Source organism: Delphinapterus leucas, chromosome 1 (genome assembly GCF_059928025.1).
Source record: "Delphinapterus leucas isolate spDelLeu-1000000601 "Yukka" chromosome 1, BTC_Dleu_Yukka2, whole genome shotgun sequence".
Lineage (NCBI taxonomy): Eukaryota > Metazoa > Chordata > Mammalia > Artiodactyla > Monodontidae > Delphinapterus > Delphinapterus leucas.
The window spans coordinates 168717896-168744783 of NC_143129.1; the positions used below are offsets into that span (position 1 = coordinate 168717896).

Here is a 26888-nt window from a genome sequence, read left to right on the forward strand (position 1 = left end):
CTGTCCTCCATGCCCCATCACATCGTTAGAGATATTGAGAGGGACTCTTGAGTCGCCCACTCTCCAGGATCTGGGAGTTCAAGCCAATTTTACTTAACTTCCCAAGAATTACTGTTTGCTCCATCTCAGCAGCCCCTTGCTTTTTTCACTTCATTGAATCTATCATTTACATGATTTTGCATTCTTCTTTGGCATTTTTACTGGCTACTACCTGTCTCCCTTACTAGAGTATAAACTCTCTGAAGTTAGGGAATACATCAGTCTCATTCATTGTTGTATCTCTAGTTTCTGGAAGATGCTAGATGTTCAAGAAATATTAATGCAGTGACAGGTGACCCTAGTGGGCTGGAAATGTGGGGGACATCCAGGCTGCCAAGTCACGGGTTACATACATTCATTTCCTTTCTAAAAATCGTCCTCTACCATATGTAACTGGAAGAGATGGGATTTGAAAATAGGCAGGCTGACTCCAGAATCCATGTGCTTAGCCATGAGGGCTTGCAGCTGTGCAAAGGAAGACCATGTGGCCATTAAATCCATGTGGCAGAAGAATATTTATTGACATGGGAAAATATTCACAACATGTTGGTGAGTGAGAGCATCACATTTCAAAATACAGCACTAACCATCCAGGGTTGTTGGGAGGATTAAATGAGTTAATACAGGGAAAGCACAGAAAACAGTGCCTAGCACATGGAAAGTTCTTGATAAGTGTTGCCCAAGTAGTTGGTGAGGCATCTCTCATCTTCAGGGTTTCTTAGGGAGAAGTCAGGCCCCAGGCCACAGCGTGGAGAGGCAGCCTGCTCTTGAAGAACTGTCTCCCTAGGTTTGAAATAATGTACGCTGTTCCTCTCCACCTCTCTCCCTTCCACCCTGGGCTGGTAAGATGGTGGGAACAACAGTACAGACAACGGCTCTCTCCAAAGATATCTCTTCATCAAATCTCCCCTTTCTGCATTCGGACCACTTTTTAATATCTTTGATCTGGCTGAGAGGTCTGAAAATGGTAATAAAGCTGATTCTATACTTTTCCTCTGTAACTTCTATGTAGGAGGTAGCCTCACACTCACTTTGGGATATGATATCCATGTACCGGCATCTCTGTAGAAACAGAGGCGGGGAAAGGCCCCGTTTCAACATCCTATTACATGACTGCAATTATGACCTTGGGTTCTGTAAGACCTCTGGGCTCTCATAATACGTTCTTCCTTTTTAGTTTGAGTGGGTTTCTTCTACTTGCAAACAAGTGATTGCTCACCAGGGCATAGGTCCTAAAGATCTGAGCTTGGATGGGGCATTCCTCCTGAAGCGGGCAGGAATAAGAGGAACCAGAGCAGAGAGTCTGAGTTAAAATCCCCCACAAGTTCAAAGGGCAGAAAATGGAAGTCAGAGTTAAGGGTCAGGGCCGGGCCCCAGAGCTGAACTTCATTTAAAGAGGAGAAGGTTGAATTCAAAATGGGCTTCCCTGGTGGCGCAGTGGTTGAGAGTCCGCCTGCCGATGCAGGGGACATGGGTTCGTGCCCCGGTCTGGGAAGTTCTCACATGCCACGGAGCGGCTAGGCCCGTGAGCCATGGCCGCTGAGCCTGTGAGTCCAGAGCGGCCCGCGTACAGCAAAAACAAACAACAAACAACAAACAAACAAAACAAAGTGAGGCGGTGTCCTGAGCAATGGACAGTGGGTGTCCTGGGTGGTGTCCTGCTTTTCACAATTTTGCTTTTCAGACTCTGTAGCTTGTGATGTGCAGTTGGCTTAAAGGTACAAGGACAGGGATGGCAGCCACCAATATCTCCAGGCCCCTGGCTTTCGGTTTTTGTCAAGTTATTTTTGGAGTGGGATTATAGAGCCAGAAGATTTGATTCTTGGTATTAGCCACCAGTGGCTTTATCCAAAATGGTACTAATTAGCCCTGCCATGAGCCATGTGTGAGCATATCTGGGAGTCTGAAAGTACAGAGTTACAGGCAAAGGAGTGCCCAGGATGTCCCTGGCAACTTTATACGTTTAAGGGAAGGACCAGCTGCAGGTGGAGGAGCTGAAGAAAAAACAAGTGGGGGAAGACAAGGCACTCACCCAGCAGTCCAGCGTTCCTGACATTCCTTTGGCCTCACTCTGCTGTGGATTCCTGATACTGACTCCTTGATTATCCCGTTCCCGGGCTGTGTCCTTTACAGGTTAGACTTTTTCTAATCATACCACTTTCCCCTTTACCTGCTGGCCAGTCCTGCATGAGGAAAGGGTCACTGGTTCCTGCCAGTCTTTGCCTTTCCAGCCTGGAGTGGCTCCTTTGAGCTGCCAAGCCCACTCTGAAAGGCCTGCTGGACTCTACTTAAAGGTCCTATCTGGCCAGGGCACCCCATACCTAGTCTAGTCTGTTAACTCTTAGTGAGGCAGGATAGCAGGATGGTTAAAAGCACAGGACCTGGAGTCAGACTGCTTGGGTGCAAATGCTGGCTTCCCCTGTTATGAGCTGGGTAACTCAGGGTAAGCTACGAACCTCCCTGGGTTTCAGTTTTCTGTAGAATGGGGATGAGAATAACAATACCTACCTCATAGGGTCATCAAGAGGATTAAACTGAGTTCATGTATACAAAGCCAGGGACACTAAACTAACCACAAGAGTGAGATGGGCAGTTCTGTACAGCAAAGAACCATCCCACCTAAAAAGCCATCAGTGCTCCTAGTTGAGAAACACTGACTAAGAGCATGGAACTCGAATGCCTGGGTTGAATCACAGATCTATCACTTACTAGTTTTGTGATCTTAGACACTTACTGAACCTTCTGTGCCTCAGTTTTCCCATCTGTACAATGGGAGCAATGATAGATTTGTAAAATAAGAACAATGACAGCCTACAGTATACAGGGTTGCTCTGAGGCTTAAATGAGTTAATATGTACAAAGCTTTTTTAAAAAATAATAATTATTTTTTAAAATATTATTTATTTATTTATTTATGGCTGCATTGGGTCTTCGCTGCTGGGTGCGGGCTTTTCTCTAGTTGTGTTGAGCGGGAGCTACTCTTCATTGCGGTACTCAGGCTTCTCATTGCGGTGGCTTCTCTTGTCGCGGAGCACGGGCTCTAGGCATGCTGGCTTCAGTAGTTGTGGCACGCAGGCTCAGTAGTTGTGGCTCATGGGCTTAGTTGCTCCGCGGTATGTGGGATCTTCCTTGACCAGGGCTCGAACCCGTGTCCTGTGCATTGGCAGGCGTATTTTTAACCACTGCACCACCAGGGAAGTCCAATACGTATAAAGCTTTCAGGACAAGGCCTGGAGTATAATCAGCTCCATATTTTAGCAGCTGTTACTATTATACTGTCCCCTTATCTGATGTGGGCATAACTGGAGGCGGCATATGATACAAGCATTTTTCTCACATCATAAAATAAATCTTTGCTTCCTTTGAAAGTTCTCTGGAAGAAAAGTTTCCTTCAGGAGGTTGTTAATTCCTATGTGGGTTACTCATAAGAGAAAACACTTTCCTTAACACAGGGAAAATGAAACTGGTCATGTTCTAGACAGTGGTGAATTAGACCAGCCTGAAGAGCCAAGGTGTCTTAGTCAGGAATGGTTCAGTTGCAAATAACAGAATCCTTGTCACACACTAGCCAAAGCAAGAAAAACATCATGGGGGAGGAAGGAAGGGGGAAATCTAGATGAACACTCGGGGGCAGGAGGTAGACAGGTCTCATGAGGAACTAGAACCAGGAACTGGAAACTTCTAAATAGAACCAGACTCCCACTTTTGCTCACCACTCCCTCCACACCACCCTAGCCTAGCCATCTTCAGCTCTTGCCTGGATGGTTGTGACATTCTCTCTGCTTCTTCCTTTGTCCCCCCCACCCCCCCACTTCCTTTGTCCCCCTCACACAACAGCCAGAGCGATCTTTTAAAAATGTAATAAGATTGTGTTGTTCCCCTGTACAAAACCTTTCAGCGGTGTCCCATTGTACCTGAAGGCAGGAATTTGTCCTCTTGTTCACTGCTATATCCCTGGGCATGGCACATAGTAGGTGCTCAATAAATTTGTTGATTGACTGAATGGAAATGCACCAGGATTCCTGGCAGAACCACTCTCTCCTTCTCCCTCTGAGGTTTCTTGTCACTCTCTGTGAGTCTTCCATGGTTCTCTCTCTGAGTTCTTGCCATTCCCATTCACATGGTGCAAAATGGCTGTCCAGCCAATGTCACCTCTCAGCTTCAGCATCACCCGCTAACACATCCCAGAGTCCAAATATCTGGAAGAGAGAAGTTGACTGGTCCAGCTTGGATGAGGGGATCCACCCCTATTCATTCAGTTATGGCTGGGGACTGCTGAAGCCCACTTCTATGGGAAAGGCATTTTTAGAAAAGAGGAACATGGACTGGCAGACCACCCTCAGAATTGTGTACTACCTTTAGGAAAAGGCTCAGGTATGGGGAATCCCCAGTCCTCAGGGAGTCCAGTACTAGGTTTGGGTGGGTAATTAAACCTTGTCTAGAAGATCCCAAGTAGAATCCAGGATATGAAATAGAGATAATAAACTAGCTACAATTTTTATGAACTATTGAACCACATGCCAGACATAGGTCTAAGAACTTTATAGGCATCAACTCTAGGTATCAAAGTGTACAATCTTCCCAACAATGCAATAAATAAGGTACTATTATCTCCATTAAATAGATGAGGATGTGCTGGCACAGAGAGATTGTCAGTGATGGAGCCAGAATTCTAAGCATTCCAGCCCCCGACTGCATCTGTTCCTTCACCACCTAAACAAGATAAAGACATAATTCCCCTCTTACAATGAGGAAAATGAGGTTCCGAGAGATAAAGTAAAAAGAAAAATGTACATAAAGCCACCTGGCTATAAAGTAACAAAGCCTTGATTGCAACAGCTCTGCAGCCCTTAAGCCAAACTTCCCCCATCACCGTGCCCACTACAATTAAAAAAAAACTCCCAGCTTTATTGAGATAGAATTCACATTCACCTATTTAAAGTGTATAATTCAATGGTTTCTAGTATAGTCACAGATATGTACAACCATCACCACAGTCAATTTGCCTGCTACAACTCTATGGATAAGGTAGTTCTATCCCAAAGAGGGGAAATGACTAGGTAATCGTCACACAGGATGTAGATGGCAGAACACAGACCACTGTCCCAACCACTATGAGAATATCTCTGGAAATCCCCACTTGAATAACTATGTTTGTCAGAACAAGGATGGCTTGTTGTGGTGTGATGGTATGGGGGCAGAGCTGGGAGAAAACAGGATAAGAAAGCCCCTATCCCATGGAGACAGTGTCCAAAGCCGAAACTCTGGCCTCTGTGACCTCCCCTGCCTAGCCAGACAACCTCTTTTCTTGCTTCTCTCCTTTATTCCTTTGACAAACACCTACTGTCCCTTAAGCCTCGGTTCAAATATCTCCTCCTCCAGAAAGACTTCCCTGATTCATATCCAGGCTGGGCTAAGTGCTCCGCTATGGTGTCTGCTGGACAGCTTTCTCTGTCTCAACAGCACAGCTCTTCTCTGTCGTGGCCCCTCTGCCTTTGCTCAGTCCCCCCAGTGCTAAGTGCATGGATTTTGGAACTAAAAAGGCATGGATTTAAATCCAGGCTCCGCCATGTCCTAGCTCTGCGACCTTGGGAAAGCACATGGTATGCCCCCCAAAATTTCCAGTTCCTTTCACCCTTCCCTTCTGGTTTCTTGGAGGGTGCCTATTAAACCTTAGTTCGCATTGGAATCCCACGTACTCATGTCTGACAGCCTTCTGGCAAGTGGCAGACACACTTTCATTGCTCAGACTGTCTTCCAATGGAGAAGCATTCCTCCTCCCCCAAATGCAGCTCAGTCCTTGTGGCTTGGGTGGTTCTGACTCTAAGTCCCAGGGGTGGGCAGAAGACCCAAGGCTGGCCAATCCAAGGTTTTTGTCCTGTGTCTCTAGTGATTGATCCAGGGATAGGGATGGGCCGGTGACTTAATCAGAATCCCTTCATGAAATCTGTCAAATGGACATTAGAAAAAAGGTCTCTCTGTCTCTGTCTCTCACGCTCAGCATGAGATACACGGCATTGAAGGTTTGGCATGCCAGCAGCCATCTCCTGTCTGAGAGTGGCGCCAAGCAGAGTCAAATAAGCCTGAACGATGGAAAGAAAGAAAGTTCTGATGCCCTCCTGGATTCAGATATGCCTGAAGTCCCCTTGGATTCCTATTTTCCTTAAGCTCATCTAGGTTGGATTTCTGATGTTTGTAATCAAAAGCGTTCTAATCAATACATGGATTCACTTTAATATGCAATCAGGGTAGCTGGATCTATGATGGCCTGAAGATAAGCCAACAGCTGTGGATAGCAGAGCAGCAAGAGGCAAAGAACTTTGGGCCCTTGATGACATCATTAAACTACTGAATTAACCAGCCCTGAAGCCAGTCTAATCTAGGATTTCTCATTCTGTGAAACAATAACATTTCCTTATTGGTTAAGTGATCATGAATTGGGTTTTTTCTTACATGTAGCCAAAACCATCCTTAACTTGGTCTCCAGGCCTCTCCCCGTAATTCCTGTGATTTTAGTCAAGGGATTGAGTGGATTTGGAGCCGCATGCCCCAGGCTAGCCCAAGAAATAATTTGTTTCTCATTGTTACTCTTTTTCCTTTGGTGCTATTTCTTTTTCTGGCAGGCTTTCTCAGCCCCTTCTGGACAAGCTGTTGATTCCTTCATTTCTCCAAGTATTCCTAACATTTAGCGGGTTCTACTGAGGCTTTAGTGACACACAGGGAGAATTTCAGCACAGTAGAGGCACCCACTTAGAGTTATCTATAAGACATCACTGTCCTAAAAGTTCATGGGCCATTACTGCCAAGAGGAATTTCTTTCGGGCTCTATCCCTCCTTGGGAGTCAGCTTGCTACCATCTCCTCCAGCCTCCAGCTCCATTCTAGTCTCCAGCAGTCTGTTCTAAAACTTCTTACTCTATAAGGTGAAGTATTTTCTTCTCTGTTCTAGACCCCAGGCTAAACCTCAGGCTGAAACTGACCCAGGGAACACTGAAGTGCCCTTTGAAACAAAGGAGCAAGTATACCTGACAATTATAGGGTTTGTTTTTTTTTTTTCTTTAACAAAACTAAATTCTTCAACTGGGCTCCCTTGTAACCAGTTTTGGGGAAGTTAAAGAGAATATTATAACAAATAATTCTCCTTCTGTCCCAAACAAGCTTCCAGGGATCATGGGATTTCTCCCCACTTCTAGCTACACAATCAATAGTTGCCCCCATGTAAATATATATTTTTAATAACAATTTTATTTGAGATATAATTCACATATCACAAAACTTACCATTTTAAAGTGAATAATTCAGTGGTTTTTAGTACATTCATTCACAAGGTTGTGCAACCATTGTTACTATCTAATTTCAGAACATTTTATCACCCCAAAAAGAAACCCTGTGCCCATTAGTAAATTCCTGTTTCCCCCTCCCCCAGCCCCTGGCAACCAGTAATCTTTACAACTGATCTTAAGGGAAAATATTCAGTTTTTCACTATTAAGTATGGTGTTATCTGTGGGGTTTTTGTAGGTGACATTTATCAGGTTGAGAAAGATCCCTTCTCTTCCTAGTCTGTTGAGTGTTTTTATCATGAAAGAGTATTAGATTTTGTCAAATGTTTTTTATGCATCTATTGAGATAATCATGTATTTTTGTCCTTTACCCTGTTAATATGGCATATGACATTGATTGCTGTGTAAATACAAACATGATGTTTTTAACACACTCCATGTTGCTATGTTAAATCATCATATCATATTGGTTTATAAGCTCAGGTGAGCTTCATTTTAAGAAAATTTGATAGACAGCAATACAGACTTACAGAAGTATAGGCTTGGTTACTTAGGTTAACAAATTTTTTTTTCTCTCAGTTTTTCTGAAGGAAAAAATTCATTGTGAGCATATAAAATATAATGCAAAAATATGTTTAGGCTTTTTAAGGAAATATCTGTTGGTGTCAGTTTCTCTGCGGCTGAGAAAAGCTACAGCATGCATGATGACACGTTGTCCTGGGCAGTGGCCTATCTGGTCAAAATTGTCCCCAGTGCAAAGTCCACTGCCTCCTCGGGGCTTCTCTAAGTCACCAAGGCGGCTGTGGAATTGATTTCTGGCCTCTAGGGGGCAGGAGTCTCCTATCTTGGGCTGGAAAAGAGAAAGAAGTTTGAATAAAGATAACTGTCCAAGAGTCCACATTTTCCTTCCCTTCTTTCTTTTCTTTTTAAAAAGTTTTCTCCTCCGGAACTGTCTGTGCTGAGAGAAGTTGCCGCAGCAGATCTTGCTCCAGATGTTGAGAGCTGTGCATTCAGCTTGGCCGTCTTCTATTGTTTTCTGACCAGCAAGCCTTCCTTTGGGGAACTTCCCTCCCAGCCCCCCACTGCCCCCAACCCATGTGAGACTCAAAGGGCTGCCAGTCACAGGACTCTATCCCTCTGACCACAGGAGTGACTCAACTCTGAGTCAGCTAGACTTTCTCAGGACTTTGGAATCTTGAGTGGGGACACGGAGATGGAAGGCAGTCGGTGCTGAATCATTTGATGTGTTTACCTAGAAAAATGGTTCTCATATGCGGCCCCTGGCCCACCAGCATCAGCGTCTGGGAAAATGTTAGAAATACGGATTCCAGGGTCCCACCGTTCATCAGCTGAATCAGAAATTCTGGGGGTAGGCCCCAGAAACCTCTGTTTTAACAAGCCCTCCAGGTGATTCTGGCTTCTAATGCTGGGAAATTAGAAGTTTCTGCCAGTGGGATTCCCAGAGCTTACCTGGATCTTGTTCTTTCCTGGAACTTGGCTCTCAAGGTCTTCTTTAGATTCTTTGACCTCCTCCGTGTCCTTCTAATAAATTCCTTTTTGGTTTTGTTTTATTTGAGAGAGTCACAGTTGCCTTCTGTTGCTTCCAACCTAAAGGCCCTGACTGATGGCCCTCTCACCTAATTCATAGCTGCACAGACCCTTCTTGAACGATGGGTCTTTGTGCCATTCAGGCTGCACTGTTCAGGTTCACCCTGTTCTTTATTTAGATTCAGCCCCTACCATATTAATTCCATTCTAGGTCAAAGCAGAGCCCAGCAGGGCTTCTGACCAAGCTCTATGAATGTCCTGCCTGTTAATAGTTCAGGTGCCTCCTCCGCTAATGAAGGCCTTTGTATTTTCCAAGACCTCTTTACAAAAACACCTTCTCCTATTCCAGCACTTATTTGACTCTTCTCTTTTTTCAGCTTAGCTCCAACCCCCTTTTCAACTATTAACGACAAACATTAGTATAATGTGGTTTGTTTTCTATATTAGTTGGGGAACGGAATAGCTGTTTTAATAAAGAGATAAAAAAATACAGGATACTCTAAAAATACATATCTTGTTTAATAGCTGTTGTTGTTGTTGTTTTATCTCTTTAAGCCTATGAGTGGGTCAGCATGAGTCCAGTGGTGAGTAAGTGGCTCTGCCCCACGTGGTCATTTTAAGGACACGGGTTCCCTCTATCTTGTTGCTCTGCCCTCTCCTAGAACATTGTTGAAGCAAGCTCTCCACCAGTACATCTACATTCCCAGCCTGTGGGAAAGGGGGAAAAGAGGGCATAGATGGCTGACATTTCCTTTTAGGATATGATGTAGAAGAAGTGATGCTCATATCAATTCTAGTCACTTTCCAATGGTGAGCACTTGCATGGTCACACCCAGCTAGCCGCAAGGGAGGCTGGAAGGGAGGCTAGCCGCAAGGGAGGCTGGAAGATATGATCTTGAGCTGGGCAGCCATATGCCCTGCTAGTTCTTGGGGTGAAGGTTGCTTTGTTACCAGAAGAAAGAAGGAAATTATGAATAATGAAGGACAGCTAGCAATTCTTTCACATTTTCTAATCTTGAGGGTTTTTTGGTTTTTTTTTTTTAAGCGGAGGTCTTCTTAGAAGCCCATATGATTTAAATTTATTTAGTTAGTTAGTTATGGCTGTGTTGTCTCTTCATTTCTGTGCGAGGGCTTTCCCTAGTTGCGGCAAGCGGGGCCACTCCTCATCACGGTGCGCGGGCCTCTCACTATCGCGGCCTCTCTTGCTGTGGAGCACAGGCTCCAGATGCGCAGGCTCAGTACTTGTGGCTCACGGGCCTAGTTGCTCCACGGCATGTGGGATCTTCCCAGACCAGGGCTCGAACCTGTGTCCCCTGCATTGGCAGGCAGATTCTCAACCACTGCGCCACCAGGGAAGCCCCTAACCTTGAGCTTCATATTCAAGTGTTGGAAGCTCAGATGCCCTCAGGGACTAGCAGGTGATTAACTGAGTAGCGCAATCCAGGTGTAAGGCTAGAAGGAGTGAGGTGACAGTGACAGTGACAAAGCGGACAGCATGTCCTATCTAAAGGGGGCAAGATCTAGTTGCCCACCCAATGTCCCTGCTCCCTTCTTTGCTAACAGACCTTCAAGTTTGTTTAGGTAGTTGTGTAACTAGGGTATACATCATGACTTTTGAAGCCAATCATGAAATTTCTGTCTCTAGTGTCCCTAGCCTCCCTTGTAGCTGGGAATGTCCATGTCACTCAGCCAATGAGAGAGTTAGGGAAGTATAGTGGGGGACTTCTGGAGAACCTTTTGCTTTCCTAGTAAAGAGTTAGCCATGACGGGAGCTTCCCCTTAGCTGTTCTTCCTTCTTTGAATGTGTATGTGATTCCTGGAGCTGGGGCAGCCATCTTATGACCATGAGGTGGCAAGCTTGAGGGGAAGGCCTAAAGAACTGTGGTGATACTGAGCCAGAGAGAACCAAGGCCAGAGGCTGCCTACTTTCAGACATCTTGTTATGTGAAAAAAACAAACAAAAAAAGAAACACATACCTGTTTGTTTAAGCAATTTAAAATCAGTTTATCTGAACCTCATGGCCATTCAAAACTGATTAAATCCTTCCAGACTTTTTCTATGTGTATATTTACTTTGTAAAAATGTGAAATACATACACTGCTTTGTAACCTGCTTTCTAGATGTACAATAAATAATGTGCATTATACAATATTAAAATAATGTACAATATTATATATACCTACATCTCTATATATGTACATCTTTCCCTGTCATTTACTACTGTTCAATATTTTTCACTTTAATGACTTCAGAATATCCATTGTAGGACTGTAACACAATGCATTTAATCAATCCTTTATTATTGGACATTCAGGTAGTTTACAGGTTAGTTGTTTTTGTTTTTGAGGGGGATGTTTGCTGTTATAAACAATTCTATAGACCATCCTTGCAACTAACTTACAAACTTCTAAATATATCCTTGTAATTACTTTCCTGATTATTTCCTTAATTTTCTAGAAATGCAGTGACTGGGTGAAAAGGTAATAAATAGCACACTCTTAATTAAAATGATACACTTGCCTTTGGTTCCATTTCTGCTACAGGGAATAATCAGTCATTCATTTATTCATTATCCATTCACTTAACAAGCCCCAGAGGCCTGTGCTAGTCACTAAGGAGCACTAAGATGTGAGTAAATTGTGGTTCCTGTCTTCAAAGCACTCATAATGGACTGGCAGGGACAGGCAGGACAACAGGCAGTGACAAGATGGAGCGGGAGTGACATTTGTAGTAGGCAGCTTCGGACAAGGTTCCAAATGACCCCCACCTGCTGGTATTTATGACTTTGTGTAATTCCCTACATGTGAGTGTGAGCTGGACCTAGTGAGTTGTTTCTAATGAATGGAATATGACCAAAGTGATAGGATGTCACCTCTGTGATTAGGTTACAAAGGACTGTGACTGCCACTTTGCTGCCACTCTGTCTCTTGCCCTCTCATCTGCTCACTCTGATGAAGCCAGCTGCCATGCTTGCTTGATGGAGAGGTCTACATGGCAAGGAACTGAGGGAGGCCTCCGGCCAGCAGCTCTTGAGGAATTGAGGCCTCAGTCCAACAGCCTATGAGGAACTGAATCCTGCCAACAATCATGTGAGCTGGGAAGCCGATCTCTTCCAGCTGAGCCTTAAGACGAACCATGCCCGGACGCCTGATCCACAGAAATGGTGAGATAATGCCTATGGTTCTAAGCCATTACATTTTAGAGAAATGTGTTATGGAGCATTAGATAACTAATGCACAGGTGGAGTGGTAAATATAAGCGCAGTGTGTGACAGACGACAGGTGCACACGTGAAGGTGAGGCACTGAACTACTGTGGCAGGGAAGGGCTGCATCTGGTAAGATGTCTGAGAGGAGAGCAGGCTGGCATTGCGTTTTGCAGGCTAAAAAGGCATTAGTTAGGGGAAGAAGGCATTGCCAGGCAGAGTTTGCAGAACAATCAAGCTTTGTGACCATTTCTCAGATCTGTTACCAGCTCACTTGTCACACCATCGATTGGAAGTAAATTTACTTGATTAGAGGTGAAATCAACAGAGCTTCAGGGTCCCTCACCAGCATATACCATTCAAAGCCCAGGAAGGGCCCTAGCAATTTTGTGGTAATAATTTTGCATTCTTTTTCTTACAGAAATCCCCCGACTTCAGGTCATGCCTCAGTGGACCCGCCAAGACCCTTCCACTGTCACCCACCACTCACCCCTCCCAATCTACAACATTGACCTACCACTGTACGTATTTTATTTTGTTTGGCTTCGTCTCTTTGGAAACTTGTTTCTCAGAAGCCCAGGCTTCCCCTCCTGCCTTCACTTCCTTAACCTAAACAATCTAGGTTCTATAGACTTTCTTCACAGGCCCTTTTCTCTAACTCTTTAATCATCTTTACTGCTGTTTTTAAAGTGTCTCAGAGTTTTCCCTTAGGTAGTAGTGCCCAGAATGTATGTGCTTTTCTAAGCAGCAAGTCTGGCTCCTGACCAGATGGCATCTGAGCAGGGCCACTTTGCGGCTGGCTGAGTCCCAGGAACCGCCTCTCTTTCCTGTGTTGCCCCACCCCCAACTGCAGAATGACTAAGGTTCAGAGAAGCAAAAGGAGTGACTAGGGAAAGGGTAGAAAATGCAATAGGAGAGGGGAAGCCTTGCTTCCTTAGGGGTGGGACCTCTCTTTTAGGATGCTAATGGTAGTACTTCAAGACAGTGATGGTCTGCTAGGGGGAAGGAAACTGACATTACCCTTGCCTACTCTGTGCCAGGCACATGGGCTTTCCAGTTGCTATCTCGTGGATTCTTCACTACATCCCTACAGGTTAAGAGCCAGACTCTCCATGTTATAGCTGAGGAAATTAAGGTTCGGAGTTGAGACGTAGTGTGCACGCCTCACAGCCAGCAAGAGCAGGGTCAGGCCCAGCTGACTTGAGGCCCAGGCTCCAGCCCCACCTCGTGACCTCTCCATCTTTCACTGGTGCTCCCAGGGGCATAATCACCTACATTCAAGTTCTAGATGAAAACTGGTGGGCATTGCAGCAAAACTTTACCTGGAAATAAGTTTTATAAATGAAAACGTCAGGCAAGCTAAATTCTTGTTTCTGGAAGATCTGTCTAAATGAAGAAGACCCACCAGTGAACTGGGAACCCTCCCAGGGTTTGGATTCACTTCTAGAGAGAGAAAAAAAAAAAAAAAATTGACAAGAGAAGGCAGGAGATCTAGACCCCAAAGTACAAAATAGGGGTTGAAAGGCTGGACAGACTACAGTGTGGGGATAACAATGAAAGTAAGAAAATAAGAACTGTTGTTTATCAAGTGCTTACAAAGTGCCATGCACTGTGCTTGATGCTTTCTATAGGTTAGTGCATCTTATCCTCACAACAAGCCTGCTATAAAGGTAGGGTTATCATTCCTAATTTTAGGTTGGGAGCCTGAAGATGAAGAAACTTACTCACGGGCAGGCAGTGGTGATGCAGGGCCTTGAACCTAGGTGTATCTGGCTCCAAAAGCCATGCTTATATCCTTTAGGCTTTACTAGGTCAAGGCGAATGGGAGCGGGAGAAATCTACTTTCTGTCGATGAAGTTAACACGGCGAAGCGGGGGTTAGCAGGTGCCATAACTTGGGAGTGTGTGGCACAGAAGTGGCTACGGCTCTCCCGGACCCAGTTCTTGCGGGTAGCAGAGGTGACTCAGGAGACCCTTGAGAGCCAGGAACTGGGTGCTGTGGAAGGTGTCTGCAAAGGAGGCTCTTGGGTCCAGAGTGGGTGGAGAGAAGCAGAGTCTCTCAGCATCTATTGACCGCTCTCTGGATTGGCTCAGGAACTTGAAAGGGAGGGGCTTAGGCCGCTGGGATGCTGATCTGAGGCTGGACCAGGAAGCTGGAGCTCGCTCGCCCTCCAGGTGCTACGGCCCCAGTGCTGTAGTCACACGTCTGAGTTTGGATCCTGCCCCTCCTCCTTCTAGGTCTACGACTTAGAGATTTAACAATCTTGAGCCCCAGGTTTCTGTAGTGCAGATAATCAGAGTATATACAGCCAAATAATAGATAATAAATTTGCCGTTGGGAGAATTCAGTGAGGTGACGGATATGAAGGACTAACTCAGAGCCTAGGGCGGTGTGCTCTTGGTAAATGGCAGCCATATTATCGCGAGATTCCATCCTTTGCTGAAGCGGTGAAGCTTTTTCTGCTTTCAGCTTGCTTTCACTCCCATTGCCTACTTTGGTAGTAAGGTGAGACTGCATTCCAGGGAGGGAGTAAATTTAATATGTCTCTCACCTTTCACTTGTTCAAACTCTGAATTTTTAAATTGTTTTTATGGTTCACAGCTCACTTCACAATTGTAATTTGTCTCCGGCCTGGAAGATTTTAACCCTCCTATAAAAGCAATAGATTTTTCATGCTAGGCATTTTCTTTGTAGGTGTTCTTTCTTCTGTAGGTGTTTTTTTGTTTTTGTTTGCTTTTTGTGTGTTTGTTTTTTGTAAAAAAAAAAAAACCATTGGATTGGTGTTAAAATGGTTCACTAGTCAAAGTCAGTGACCAATTCTGGTCTTCATGACAACAACAATATTTTATTGGAAAGAATGGGTTAGCTCACTGAGGCAAAAGCTAAATGGCAAGCCTCAGAAAAAGCACACAGGGTAGCTCTAGGGAGTTGGGAAGCAGGAAGTGCTGAGCAGTACCTCCAGGCACTATCAGGTGTGCCTTGTGTTAATCTACCCTGGGTTAAATTCTTACAAGGGAACGCTTGATTGACCTGACATGGGCTGTGCACCTACCCCCTTGGTTCAGGGAAGGAGAGGACACCTAGACTGAAATTTAGAATAAGTGGGCATACACTGGGGGAGGGTAATGCCCAGAAGGTAAATGGAAGTGCTGTTACAGGAAGAGGGGTATGTGTGCTGGGTGAGCACGACTAGCAAGTGTTCCCTACAAATACTGTTCTCCCTGTGATGAAATATCAAGGTTCTGGATTTTCCTAGTATTCTCAAATATGCACAATAGTTGAAAGAATAAAACAATGAGCACACATCTACCCTTCCTCTAAATTCAACAACTACTAACGTTTTGCTACATTTGCTTTACTTTTTTTAATTTTTATTTATTTATTTTTGGCTGCGTTGGGTCTTCGTTGCTGCGCAGGCTTTCTCTAGCTGTGGAGAGTGGGGGCTACTCTTCATTGTGGTGTGCGGGCTTCTGATTGTGGTGGCTTCTCTTGTTGCGGAGCACGGGCTCTAGGCGCACTGGCTTCAGTAGTTGTGGCGCGCAGGCTTAGTTGCTCTGTGGCATGTGGGATCTTCCCGGACCAGGGATCGAACCCGTGTACCCTGCGTTGGCAGGCGGATTCTTAACCACTGTGCTACCAGGAAAGTCCTGCTACATTTGCTTTAATTTCTCTCTGCATTTTAAAAATTTTGTGAACTATTTGAAAGCCATAGATATCATGGCCCTTTAGCCTTTAAATAGTGAATAATTCATGTATCTCCGGAGGATAACAACACTTGTCTACATAAATGCAATACTTATTACCACACCTAAGAAAGTTAATACATATTCTATAATATCTTCTAATTGCAAGTTCATGTTCAAATTTCCTCAACTGATACAAGAATATGTTTTATAGATTTTTTTCCAGATCAGGATTGAATTAAAGTTCACTCATTGCACTTGGTTTTAGGGTCTCTCTATTCTCTTTTATTTATTTATTTTTTGGCTGCACCGCGTGGCTTGTGGAATCTTAATTCCTCGACCAGGGATTTAACCTGGGCCCACAGCAGTGAAAGGGCCAAGTCCTAACCACTGGACCTCCAGGGAATTCCCTCTATTTTCTTTAAATCTAGAGCAATTCCTCTACATTTTTGGATTTTTCATGTCATTGATGTTTTAATCCAGGTTAGTTGTCTTTTAGAAAATATTACATTGTTTCCTTTGAACTGCTTTTCTTTGTATAGTATTTTTTTATTATGGTAAAATATGCATAACATAAAAGTTGCCATCTTAACTGTTTTTAAGTGAAGAATTCAGTGACATTAAGTATATTGCCAAGGTTGTACGCCATCACAACTATCTATTTCCAGAACTTTTTCATCATCCCAAAGAGAAACTCTGTACCAATAAACAATAAGTCCCCATTCTCCCTTCCCCCAGCTCCTGGTAACCTTGGTAACCTCTATTCTACTTTCTGTCTCTATGAATTTGCCTATTCTAGGCACCTCATCAGGTGGAATCATACAGTATTTGTTCTTTGTGTTTGACTTATTTCAGTTGACATAATGTTTTCAAAGCTCATCCGTGTTGTAGCATGTATCAGAATTTCATTCTTTGTATTGCTTTTTAAAGTTAATCTGTTAGAGTTTTATATTTAATCTTTTATAAGATAACTTTTTCACATGAAGGAAAGTATTTACATGCATTATCAAATTTAAGAGACTCTGCCTAGACTTTTATACTTGTCAAGTTAATTAGATCTAGATCAGTGAGGTCATAGGGGGTTAATTTATCACCAAACTGGAATAAAATTAACCTTCTATAACAAAAATTGTTTACAGCTTTAAATGAATAACCACTGTTTTCTACAACAAACATTCTTTTTAAAATGTAGCTTTCTAAAAAAAATGTCGTTTTCTATAGTAAGAATTATTAGCCTCAGGGTTACAAGTAAATACTTCCTGGAATCATTAAAACAAACATTCCAATATTATAGAAAAGCTCTTTGTCTTTTTAATTAAAAGACTTAGACAGTCTTTTTATAATGACATGATTTGGAAGCCATTTGGATCTGTCTTAAATTTTACAGTAACTCCTATGTAAAAATTCACTAGCCTTCTTCCTTATCTTTCTAAACAAAGGAGGATGGATAATCCGGTGTTGGCATTCTCTAAAGCACTTAGATTAATAGTTTCTCATCTTCTCAAGTTTCCTGATAAAGATCAGACCTTTATGGTTTATTATAATGTTTTCTGTATCTCTAAACTCATGAAAACTTCATAATGTACCTTCTATTTCTCCATTCTATTTTGATTTTTAATCACTTATATAGATAGATATCTGACATAATTCTAAGCACTTTACATATATTTAATGCTCATACAACCCTATAAGGGCTTTCTTCTCCTTCTCTCCTTCCCTCTCCTTCTCCTCCTCCTTCTTCTTCGATAAGTGGTTTTTAAAATCTCCTTTTTAGGGCTTCCCTGGTGGCGCAGTGGTTGGTAGTCCGCCTGCCGATGCAGGGGACACGGGTTCGTGCCCTGGTCCGGGAGGATCCCACATGCTGCTGAGCGGCTGGGCCCGTGAGCCATGGCTGCTGGGCCTGCGCGTCCGGAGCCTGTGCTCTGCAACGGGAGAGGCCGCAGCGGTGAGAGGCCCGCGTACTGCAAAAAAAAAAAAATCTCCATTTTAAAGGTGAGAAAAATGAGGCACTGAGAAAGTACTTGACCTGCCTAGTGTCACACAGCGGTGGAATAGCCAGGGAGTTCTGGGAGATCGGACACAATCTCTTTCCAGAGCCTTTGTTCTTAACCTCTATATATTCTCACTATAGTAAAAAAAAAAAAAAAAAAAAGCAAACTTTACGGATACATACAACATAGAAATTAAGTCTCTTTAATCCTACCCACAAGAAATATTCAGTGCTAACAGTTTATGTTTTAATTTTAAATCTAGTTATAGAGTACAAATACACAGATAACAACATTTTTGGTGGAAGTTATAGTCAAAATTAAAAGCAAGTATTAATCCATTATGTGGTTGGCAGGAAACTTCCAAGAGGCTTCAGTCTGACCCAGCTCAAGCTATCCAACTGGACAGGGCTAAGGGGTGGGGATGGCTCAGCTTAGCTGTGGGCAGCTGGCAATGATCCCCATAGCAGGTGGCCACTTGAACAGGAGGGGAACAACAAGTAGGAACAGGGGGCCAAAGTGGGTGAGATTAATATTAAATAGGGTGAAAGCAGGGGCAGAAACCAGGTATCCCAGATGAGTCCAGCCAGAAAGGAAAGTAAAGCAAGGGGCTGGGCTGTGGGTTTAGTGTTGCCCATGAAGACAGGTCACAGTTATATGGCGTCCCAAGACTGTGCCAAGACAAATGCTACTAGACATCTGTGCGAGAACATACTGTCTCAAGTATGTTAATCAAAATAGAAAGGCATCCTAGTAGAAGAGTGCTGGACATGGCAGGGTTATGACCATGAGTGGGAATCAGGCAACCAGAAATGGTTAGAGTGGGGGCCATTACAGATAGTACGAGAATGGGTATACACAAGGGCCTAAGTCAGCGGTTCTCAAATGTTTTTATTTCAGGATCCCTTAACACTCCTAAAAATTATTTAGGACCCCCAAAGAATTTTTGTTTATATGGGTTACAGCTATTAATATTTTCTCTTTTAGAAATTAAAACAGAAATTTTAAAAATAAAGAATACACCAGCATGTATTCCAGTTAGCCATCAGAACAATGATGGCATCACTGAGTCTCTGGAAAACACCACACTTTCTGAGAGAATAAGGGTAAAAAAATAAAATGCTGCATTAATATTATTTTTAATTTCACTTACTCCCTGATAGTGGCTCAGAGACCTCCATACTTTAAGAACAACCAGTCCAGATACTATGTAGCCTCTTATATTTGTGTAGTACTGTATAGTTTACAAAACTCTGTGAATTAGGACTAGTATTCTTATTCCCACTTCAGAGCTTTAAAGCACACTGCCATGGAGCAGGGGAGGAACTAGGCTGTCCTGTCTCTCAAGAGCTAATGCTGAGATGGTACCTTGGGTCCCTTGGTTGCTGCGATGGCACTTTCCAAGCTTCACGTGATTCCCGGGACTTGCTCTCTGGTCTAACACTTGGCTTTCTCTCTACCAGGGGCCTGGTCAGGTTCACCCTGTGCCTGGAAAGCTGCAGAGCTGTCTGGGAGGGGCTAAAGGCAAGAACATCAGATGCTCCGATTTGCACGTGTGGGATTCTAATGTAATCATTAGATGAATATAGAGGGTCTACCTAGAAGGCAGAGATGGTGGGAACTGAGTATTTTCATTCTAATATCATACCTTCTCAGTCAGTTTTCAGCACAGGCAACAGAAATCTTTCTAGGTGTTTAAAGCAGAAAGCAATTAATTTCAGGAAATTGAATGCTTACAAAATCATTGTAAATCATTGAAAATCTGGAGGAGAGAGAATCAGAGGTCAACTCAAAAATCACTAATTTCAAGAACATAGTCATACTTCTCTACAATTAAGATTCAGGGGTTGGAAAGCTGGGATTGGGTAGCTCTCCTTTGGTGGCCACTGTTGCTACAGCTGCCTTCCCAACTCATGGAGCTGGAGACTGGAAATGGAAAGACTGCTGCAGGAAAACCCCATGTCTCCAGTGATGACCCTATTGGCCAGTAGAAATGGCCAAAGTGCAGGAAAATGGTCTCTTCCTCATTTCCACCTTGTAAATCTTACCCAAGTGCATCTAACTGGCAATACCTAGCTTTCATCCAGAATCCTAGCTGGGGTTTCCCTGGTGGCACAGTGGTTGAGAGTCCGCCTGCCGATGCAGGGGATACAGGTTCGTGCCCTGGTCCGAGAAGATCCCACATGCCACGGAGCGGCTGGGCCTGTGAGCCATGGCCGTTGAGCCTGCGTGTCCGGAGCCTGTGCTCCGCAATGGGAGAGGCCACAACAGTGAGAGGCCCGCGTACCGCAAAAAACAAGAAATAAAAACAAACAAACAAAAAAAAAAACAGAAAAAACCCCAACAGAATCCTAGCTGAAAGGGAGCCTGAGAAATGCCATCTTTAACCTTCTCACTTCTGCGATATAAAAAGGCTCACTAGAAGGAAGTGGGAATAGATGTTTAACCCCAACTGAAGCTAGTCAACTCACTAGATTTCTGACTATGGATTGACTGGAATGTGAGCTCCATGCAGGCAGAGGTTTTTGTCTGATTTGTTTTCTGCTGTGTCCTCAGAGCCTAAAATATTACAAACTAGTTGCTAAATAAATGGGTAGATACACATCAAAATGAATGTCTCCTCAGGAGCTCTTCGGGTGAACATCAGAAAGATAACAATAGTGGCAAGAGGTCCAAGTTACTCTGACAGTGTCTGGGGTCTACGTTGCCTTCCTTGAATCTAGATGAGCTTTATGATTGTTTTGACCAGTGGATGGAAGTGATGCTGTGTCAGTTTCCAGGCTGGCCTTAAAAGAAATGCAGCTTCCAGGACCTGTCTCTGCCATGTAAAAAGTTCAACTACCCTGATGGACAGACCATGTGGAGAGACTCTGAGACTACACAGCTAAACCCAGCCTTTCAGTCATTCCCATCAAGTGCCAGGCATATGAGTAAGACTGTGTTGGACCGTCCAGATCAGCCTAGCTGCCAGTTAGAACATTACCAATGAACTCTGATTCATTCCAGATGGAAGAAAGGAATCACCCAAATCAGGACTGCCCAAATTCCTGACTCAAAACTTGTGAGATATTATACAGTGGTTGTTTTAAACCACTGAGTTTTGTTACATAGCAATAGATAACCAGAATACACTTCAAGTGTGATATTAATGAATACAAAGCTGCCTGTGGTAAAGATGCAGAAAATGTTCCATTTATATCTCATGTAGATTTCCAGGGTCATAATTTTAATCCTGTCTGGTGAGATGTACTAGAACACCCTAGTTTTGTTCAAGAATTATTCTCTACAGAGCAACAGATCTTGGGTATTTCCAGATGATACTGATTTGTTGGGGAAAAATATGAATAATAGTAACTGTATGGAAAAGATGTCTGTGGTTAAAGTAAAGATAACATACTCAGGAGACTGGAAATGCTTTGCTCTAAAGACAGCAATGGGGGGCTTCCCTGGTGGCACAGTGGTTAAGAATCCGCCTGCCAATGCAGGGGACACGGGTTCCAGCCCTGGTTTGGGAAGATTCCCACATGCCACTGAGCAACTAAGCTGGTGTACCACAACTACTGAGCCTGCACTCTAGAGCCTGCAAGCCACAACTACCGAGCCCACGTGCCACACTACTGAAGCCTGTGCACCTAGAGCCCATGCTCCACAACAAGAGAAGCCACGACAATGAGAAGCCCGCACACCACAAGAGAGAGTAGCCCCCGCTTACCGCAACTAGAGAAAGCCCATGCACAGCAATGAAGACCCAACACAGCCATAAATAAATAAATAAACAAACAAACAAATAAATAAATAAATAAATAGAAAGACAGCAATGAGATTTGGTTCAAGATTGCAGAGTAGAAGGACGTGCTGTCACTCCCTCTTGTGAGAGCACCGGAATCACAACTAACTGCTGAACAATCATCAATAGGAAGACACTGGAACTCACCAAAAAAGATATCACACATCCAAAGATAAGGAGAAGCCACAATGAGACAGTAGGAGGAAAGCAATTGCAATAAAATCAAATCCTGTAACTGCTGGGTGGGTGACTCACGACTGGAGAACACTTATACCACAGAAGTCTACCCACTGGAGTGAAGGTTCTGAGCCCCACGTCAGGCTTCCCAACCTGGGGGACCGGCAATGGGAGGAGGAATTCCTAGAGAATCAGACTTTGAAGGCTAGCAGGATTTGATTGCAGAGCTTCGACAGGACTGGGGGAAACAGAGACTCCACTCTTGGAGGGCGTTCACAAAATAGTGTGCACATCAGGACCTAGAGGAAGGAGCAGTGACCCCATAGGAGACTGAACCAGATGTATCTGCTAGTGTTGGAGGGTTTCCTGCAGAGGTGGGCAGTGGCTGTGTCTCACCGTGAGGACAAGGACACTGGCAGCAGAAGTTCTGGGAAGTACTTCTTGGCATGAGCCCTCCCAGAGTCTGCCATTAGCCCCATGAAAGAGCCCGGGTAGGATCCAGTGTTGGGTCGCCTCAGGCCAAACAACCAACAGGGAGGGAACACAGCCCCACCCAACAGCAGACAAGCAGATTAAGTTTTACTGAGCTCTGCCCACCAGAGCAACAGCCAGCTCTACCCACTACCAGTCCCTCCCATCAGGAAACTTGCATAAGCCTCTTAGATAGCCTCAACCACCAGAGGGAAGACAGCAGAAGGAAGAAGAACTACAGTCCTGCAGCCTGTGGAACAAAAACCACATTCACAGAAATATAGACAAGATGAAAAGGCAGAGGGCTATGTACAAGATGAAGGAACAAGATAAAACCCCAGAAAAACAACTAAATGAAGTGGAGATAGGCAACCTTCCAGAAAAAGAATTCAGAATAATGATAGTGAAGATGATCCAGGACCTCGGAAAAAGAATGGAGGCAAAGATCAAGAAGATGCAAGAAATGTTTAACAAAGACCTAGAAGAATTAAAGAACAAACAGAGATGAACAATACAATAATTGAAATGAAAACTACACTAGAAGGAATCAATAGCAGAATAACTGAGGCAGAAGAACGGATAAGTGACCTGAAAGACAGAATGGTGGAATTCACTGCTGCGGAACAGAATAAAGAAAAAAGAATGAAAAGAAATGAAGACAGCCTAAGAGACCTCTGGGACAATATTAAACACGACAACATTTGCATTATAGAGGTCCTAGAAGGAGAAGAGAGGGAGAAAGTACCCAAGAAAATATTTGAAGAGATTATAGTCGAAAACTTCCCTAACATGGGAAAGGAAATAGCCACCCAAGTCCAGGAAGCACAGAGAGTCCCAGGCAGGATAAACCCAAAGAGAAACACACTGAGACACACAGTAATCAAATGGGAAAAAATTAAAGACAAAGAAAAATTATTGAAAGCAATAAGGGAAAGATGACAAATAACATGCAAGGGAACTCCCATAAGGTTAACAGCTGATTTCTCAGCAGAAACTTTACAAGCCAGAAGGGAGAGGCATGATATACTTAAAGTGATGAAAGGGAAGAACCTACAACCAAGATTACTCTACCCTGCAAGGATCTCATTCAGTTTCAATGGAGAAATCAAAAGCTTTACAGACAAGAAAAAGCTAAGAGAATTCAGCACGACCAAACCAGCTCTACAACAAATGCTAAAGGAATTTCTCTAAGTGGGAAACACAAGAGAAGAAAAGGACCTACAAAAAACAAACCCAAAACAATTAAGAAACTGGTCATAGGAACATACATATTGATAATTACCTTAAACGTAAATGGATTAAATGCTCCAACCAAAAGACACAGGCTTGCTGAATGGATACAAAAACAAGACCCATATATACGCTGTCTACAAGAGACCCACTTCAGACCTAGGGACACATACAGACTGAAAATGAGGGGATGGAAAAAGATATTCCATGTAAATGGAAATCAAAAGAAAGCTGGAGTAGCAATACTCATATCAGATAAAATAGACTTTAAAATAAAGAATGTTACAGGAGACAAGGAAGGACACTACATAATGATCAAGGGGTCAATCCAAGAAGAAGATATAACAATTATAAATATATATGCACCCAACATCAGAGTACCTCAATACATAAGGCAACTCTTAACAGCTATAAAAGAGGAAATCGACAGTAACACAATAATTATGGGGAACGTTAACACCTCACTTATACCAATGGACAGATCATCCAAAGTGAAAATAAACAAGGAAACAGAAGCTTTAAAAAGCACAGTAGACCAGATAGATTTAATTGATATTTATAGGACACTCCATCCAAAAACAGCAGATTACACTTTCTTCTCAAGTGCGCACGGAACATTCTCCAGGATAGATCACACCTTGAGCCACAAATCAAGCCACAGTAAATTAAGGAAAATTGAAATCATATCAAGAATCTTTTCTGACCATAACACTATGAGTTTAGAAATCAATTACAGGAAAAAAACGTAAAAAACACAAACACATGGAGGCTAAATGATACGTTACTAAATAACCAAGAGATCACTGAAGAAATCAAAGAGGACATTAAAAAATATCTAGGAACAAATGACAATGAAAACACGATGATCCAAAACCAACGGGTTGCAGCAAAACCAGTTCTAAGAGAGACGTTTTTTTGTTTTTTTTGTGGTACACAGGCCTCTCACTCTTGTGGCCTCTCCCGTTGCGGAGCACAGGCTCCGGATGCGCAGGCTCAGCGGCCATGGCTCACGGGCCCAGCAACTCCGCGGCATGTGGGATCTTCCCGGACCGGGGCACGAACCCGTGTCCCCTGCATCGGCAGGCGAACTCTCAACCACTGCGCCACCAGGGAAGCCCTAAGAGGGAAGTTTATAGCAATACAATCCTACCTCAAGAAACAACAAACATCTCAAATAAACAATCTAACCTTACACCTATAGGACCTAGAGAAAGAAGAACAAAGAAAACCCAAAGTTAGTAGAAGGAAAGAAATTATAAAGATCAGAGCAGAAATAAATGAAATAGAAACAAAGAAAACAATAGCAAAGATCAATAAAACTAAAGGCTGGTTCTTTGAGAAGATAAAAACAATTGATAAACCATTAGCCAGACTCATCAAGAAAAAGAGGGAGAGGACTCAAATCAATAAAATTGGAAATGAAAAAGGAGAAGTTACAACAGGCACTGCAGAAACCCAAAGCATCCTAAGAGACTACTACAAGCAGCTCTATGCCAATAAAATGGGCAACCTGGAAGAAATGGACAAATTCTTAGAAAGGTATAACCTTCCAAGACTGAACCAGGAAGAAATAGAAAATATGAACAGACCAATCACAAGTAATGAAATTGAAACTGTGATTAAAATCTTCCAACAAACAAAAGTCCAGGACCAGATGGCTTCACAGGTGAATTTTATCAAACGTTTAAAGAAGAGCTAACACCCATCCTTCTCAAACTCTTCCAAAAAATTGCAGAGGAAGGAATACTCCCAAACTCATTCTATGAGGCCACCATCACCCTGATACCAAAACTAGAAAAAGATACTACAAAAAAAGAAAATTACAGACCAATATCACTGATGAGTATAGATGCAAAAATACTCAACAAAATCCTAACAAACAGAATCCAACAACACATTAAAAGGATCATACACCATGATCAAGTGGGATTTGTCCCAGGGATGCAAGGATTCTTCAATATACACAAATCAATCAATGTGATACACCATATTAACAGATTGAAGAATAAAAACCATATGATCATCTCAATAGATGCAGGAAAAGCTTTTGACAAAATTTAACACCCATTAATGATAAAAACTCTCCAGAAAGTGGGCACAGAGGGAACCTACCTCAACATAATAAAGGCCATATACAACAAACCCACAGCTAACAACATTCACAATGGTGAAAAACTGAAAGCATTTCCTCTAAGATCAGGAACAAGACAAGGATGTCCACTCTCACCACTATTATTCAACATAGTTTTGGAAGTCCTAGCCACGGCAATCAGAGAAGAAAAAGAAAAAAAGGAATACAAATTGGAAAGGAAGAAGTCAAACTGTCACTGTTTTCAGATGACATGATACTTTACATAGAGAATCCTAAAGATGCCACCAGATAACTACTAGAGCTAATCAACGAATTTGGTAAAGTTGCAGGATACAAAATTAATGCACAGAAATCTCTTGCATTCCTATACACTAATGATAAAACGTCTGAAAGAGAAATTAAGGAAGCACTCCCATTTACCACTGTAGCAAAAAGAATAAAATACCTAGGAATAAACTTACCTAAGGAGACAAAAGACCTGTATGCAGAAAACTACAAGACACTGAAGAAAGAAATTAAAGATGATACACACAGATGGAGAAATATACCATGTTCTTGGATTGGAAGAATCAATATTGTGAAAATGACTATACTACCCAAAGCAATCTACAGATTCAATGCAATCCCTATCAAATTACCAATGACATTTTTTTACAGAACTAGAACAAAAAATCTTAAAATTTGTATGGAGACACAAAAGACCCAAACAGCCAAAGCAGTCTTGAGGGAAAAAAACGGAGTTGGAGGAATCGGACTCCCTGACTTCAGACTATACTACAAAGCTACAGTAGTCAAGACAATGTTGTACTGGCACATAAACTGATATATAGATCAATGGAACAGGAAAGAAAGCCCAGAGATAAACCCACACACCTATGGTCAAATAATCTATGACAAAGTGGCAAGGATATACAATGGAGACAAGACAGTCTCTTCAATAAGTGGTGCTGGGAAAACTGGACAGCTGCATGTAAAAGAATGAAATTAGAACACTCCCTAACAGCATACACAAAAATAAACTCAAAATGGATTAGAGGCCTAAATATAAGACTGGACACTATAAAAGTCTTAGAGGAAAACACAGGAAGAACACTCTTTGACATAAATCACAGCAAGATCTTTTTTGATCCACCTCCTAGAGACATGGAAATAAAAACAAAAATAAACAAATGGAACCTAATGAAACTTAAAAGCTTTTGCACAGCAAAGGAAACTACTAACAAGATGAAAAGACAACCCTCAGAGTGGGAGAAAATATTTGCAAATGAATCAACAGACAAAGGTTTTATCTCCAGAATATATAAACAGCTCATGCAGCTCAATATTAAAAAAACAAACAACCCAATCCAAAATGGGCAGAAGACCTAAATAGATATTTTTCCAAAGAA

General features: G+C 42.9%; 1 protein-coding gene across 7 annotated transcripts in view; it reads left to right on the plus strand.

The window, feature by feature from the left end:
- Positions 1 to 26888, plus strand: part of EYA3 (EYA transcriptional coactivator and phosphatase 3) — a 139928-nt gene that overhangs the window by 451 nt on the left and 112589 nt on the right. For 3 of the 7 annotated variants that reach the window (XM_089897918.1, XM_089897925.1, XM_089897894.1), the window contains exons 1-3: positions 1766 to 2172; positions 11753 to 12031; positions 12494 to 12593. The gene's annotated coding sequence lies outside the window, so the exon portion shown is untranslated. Of the gene's footprint in view, positions 1 to 1765; positions 2173 to 7946; positions 12032 to 12493; positions 12594 to 17529; positions 17748 to 26888 lie in introns of those variants that run through there. The other 4 variants (XM_089897912.1, XM_089897921.1, XM_089897898.1 and 1 more) reach the window with 3 other exon arrangements.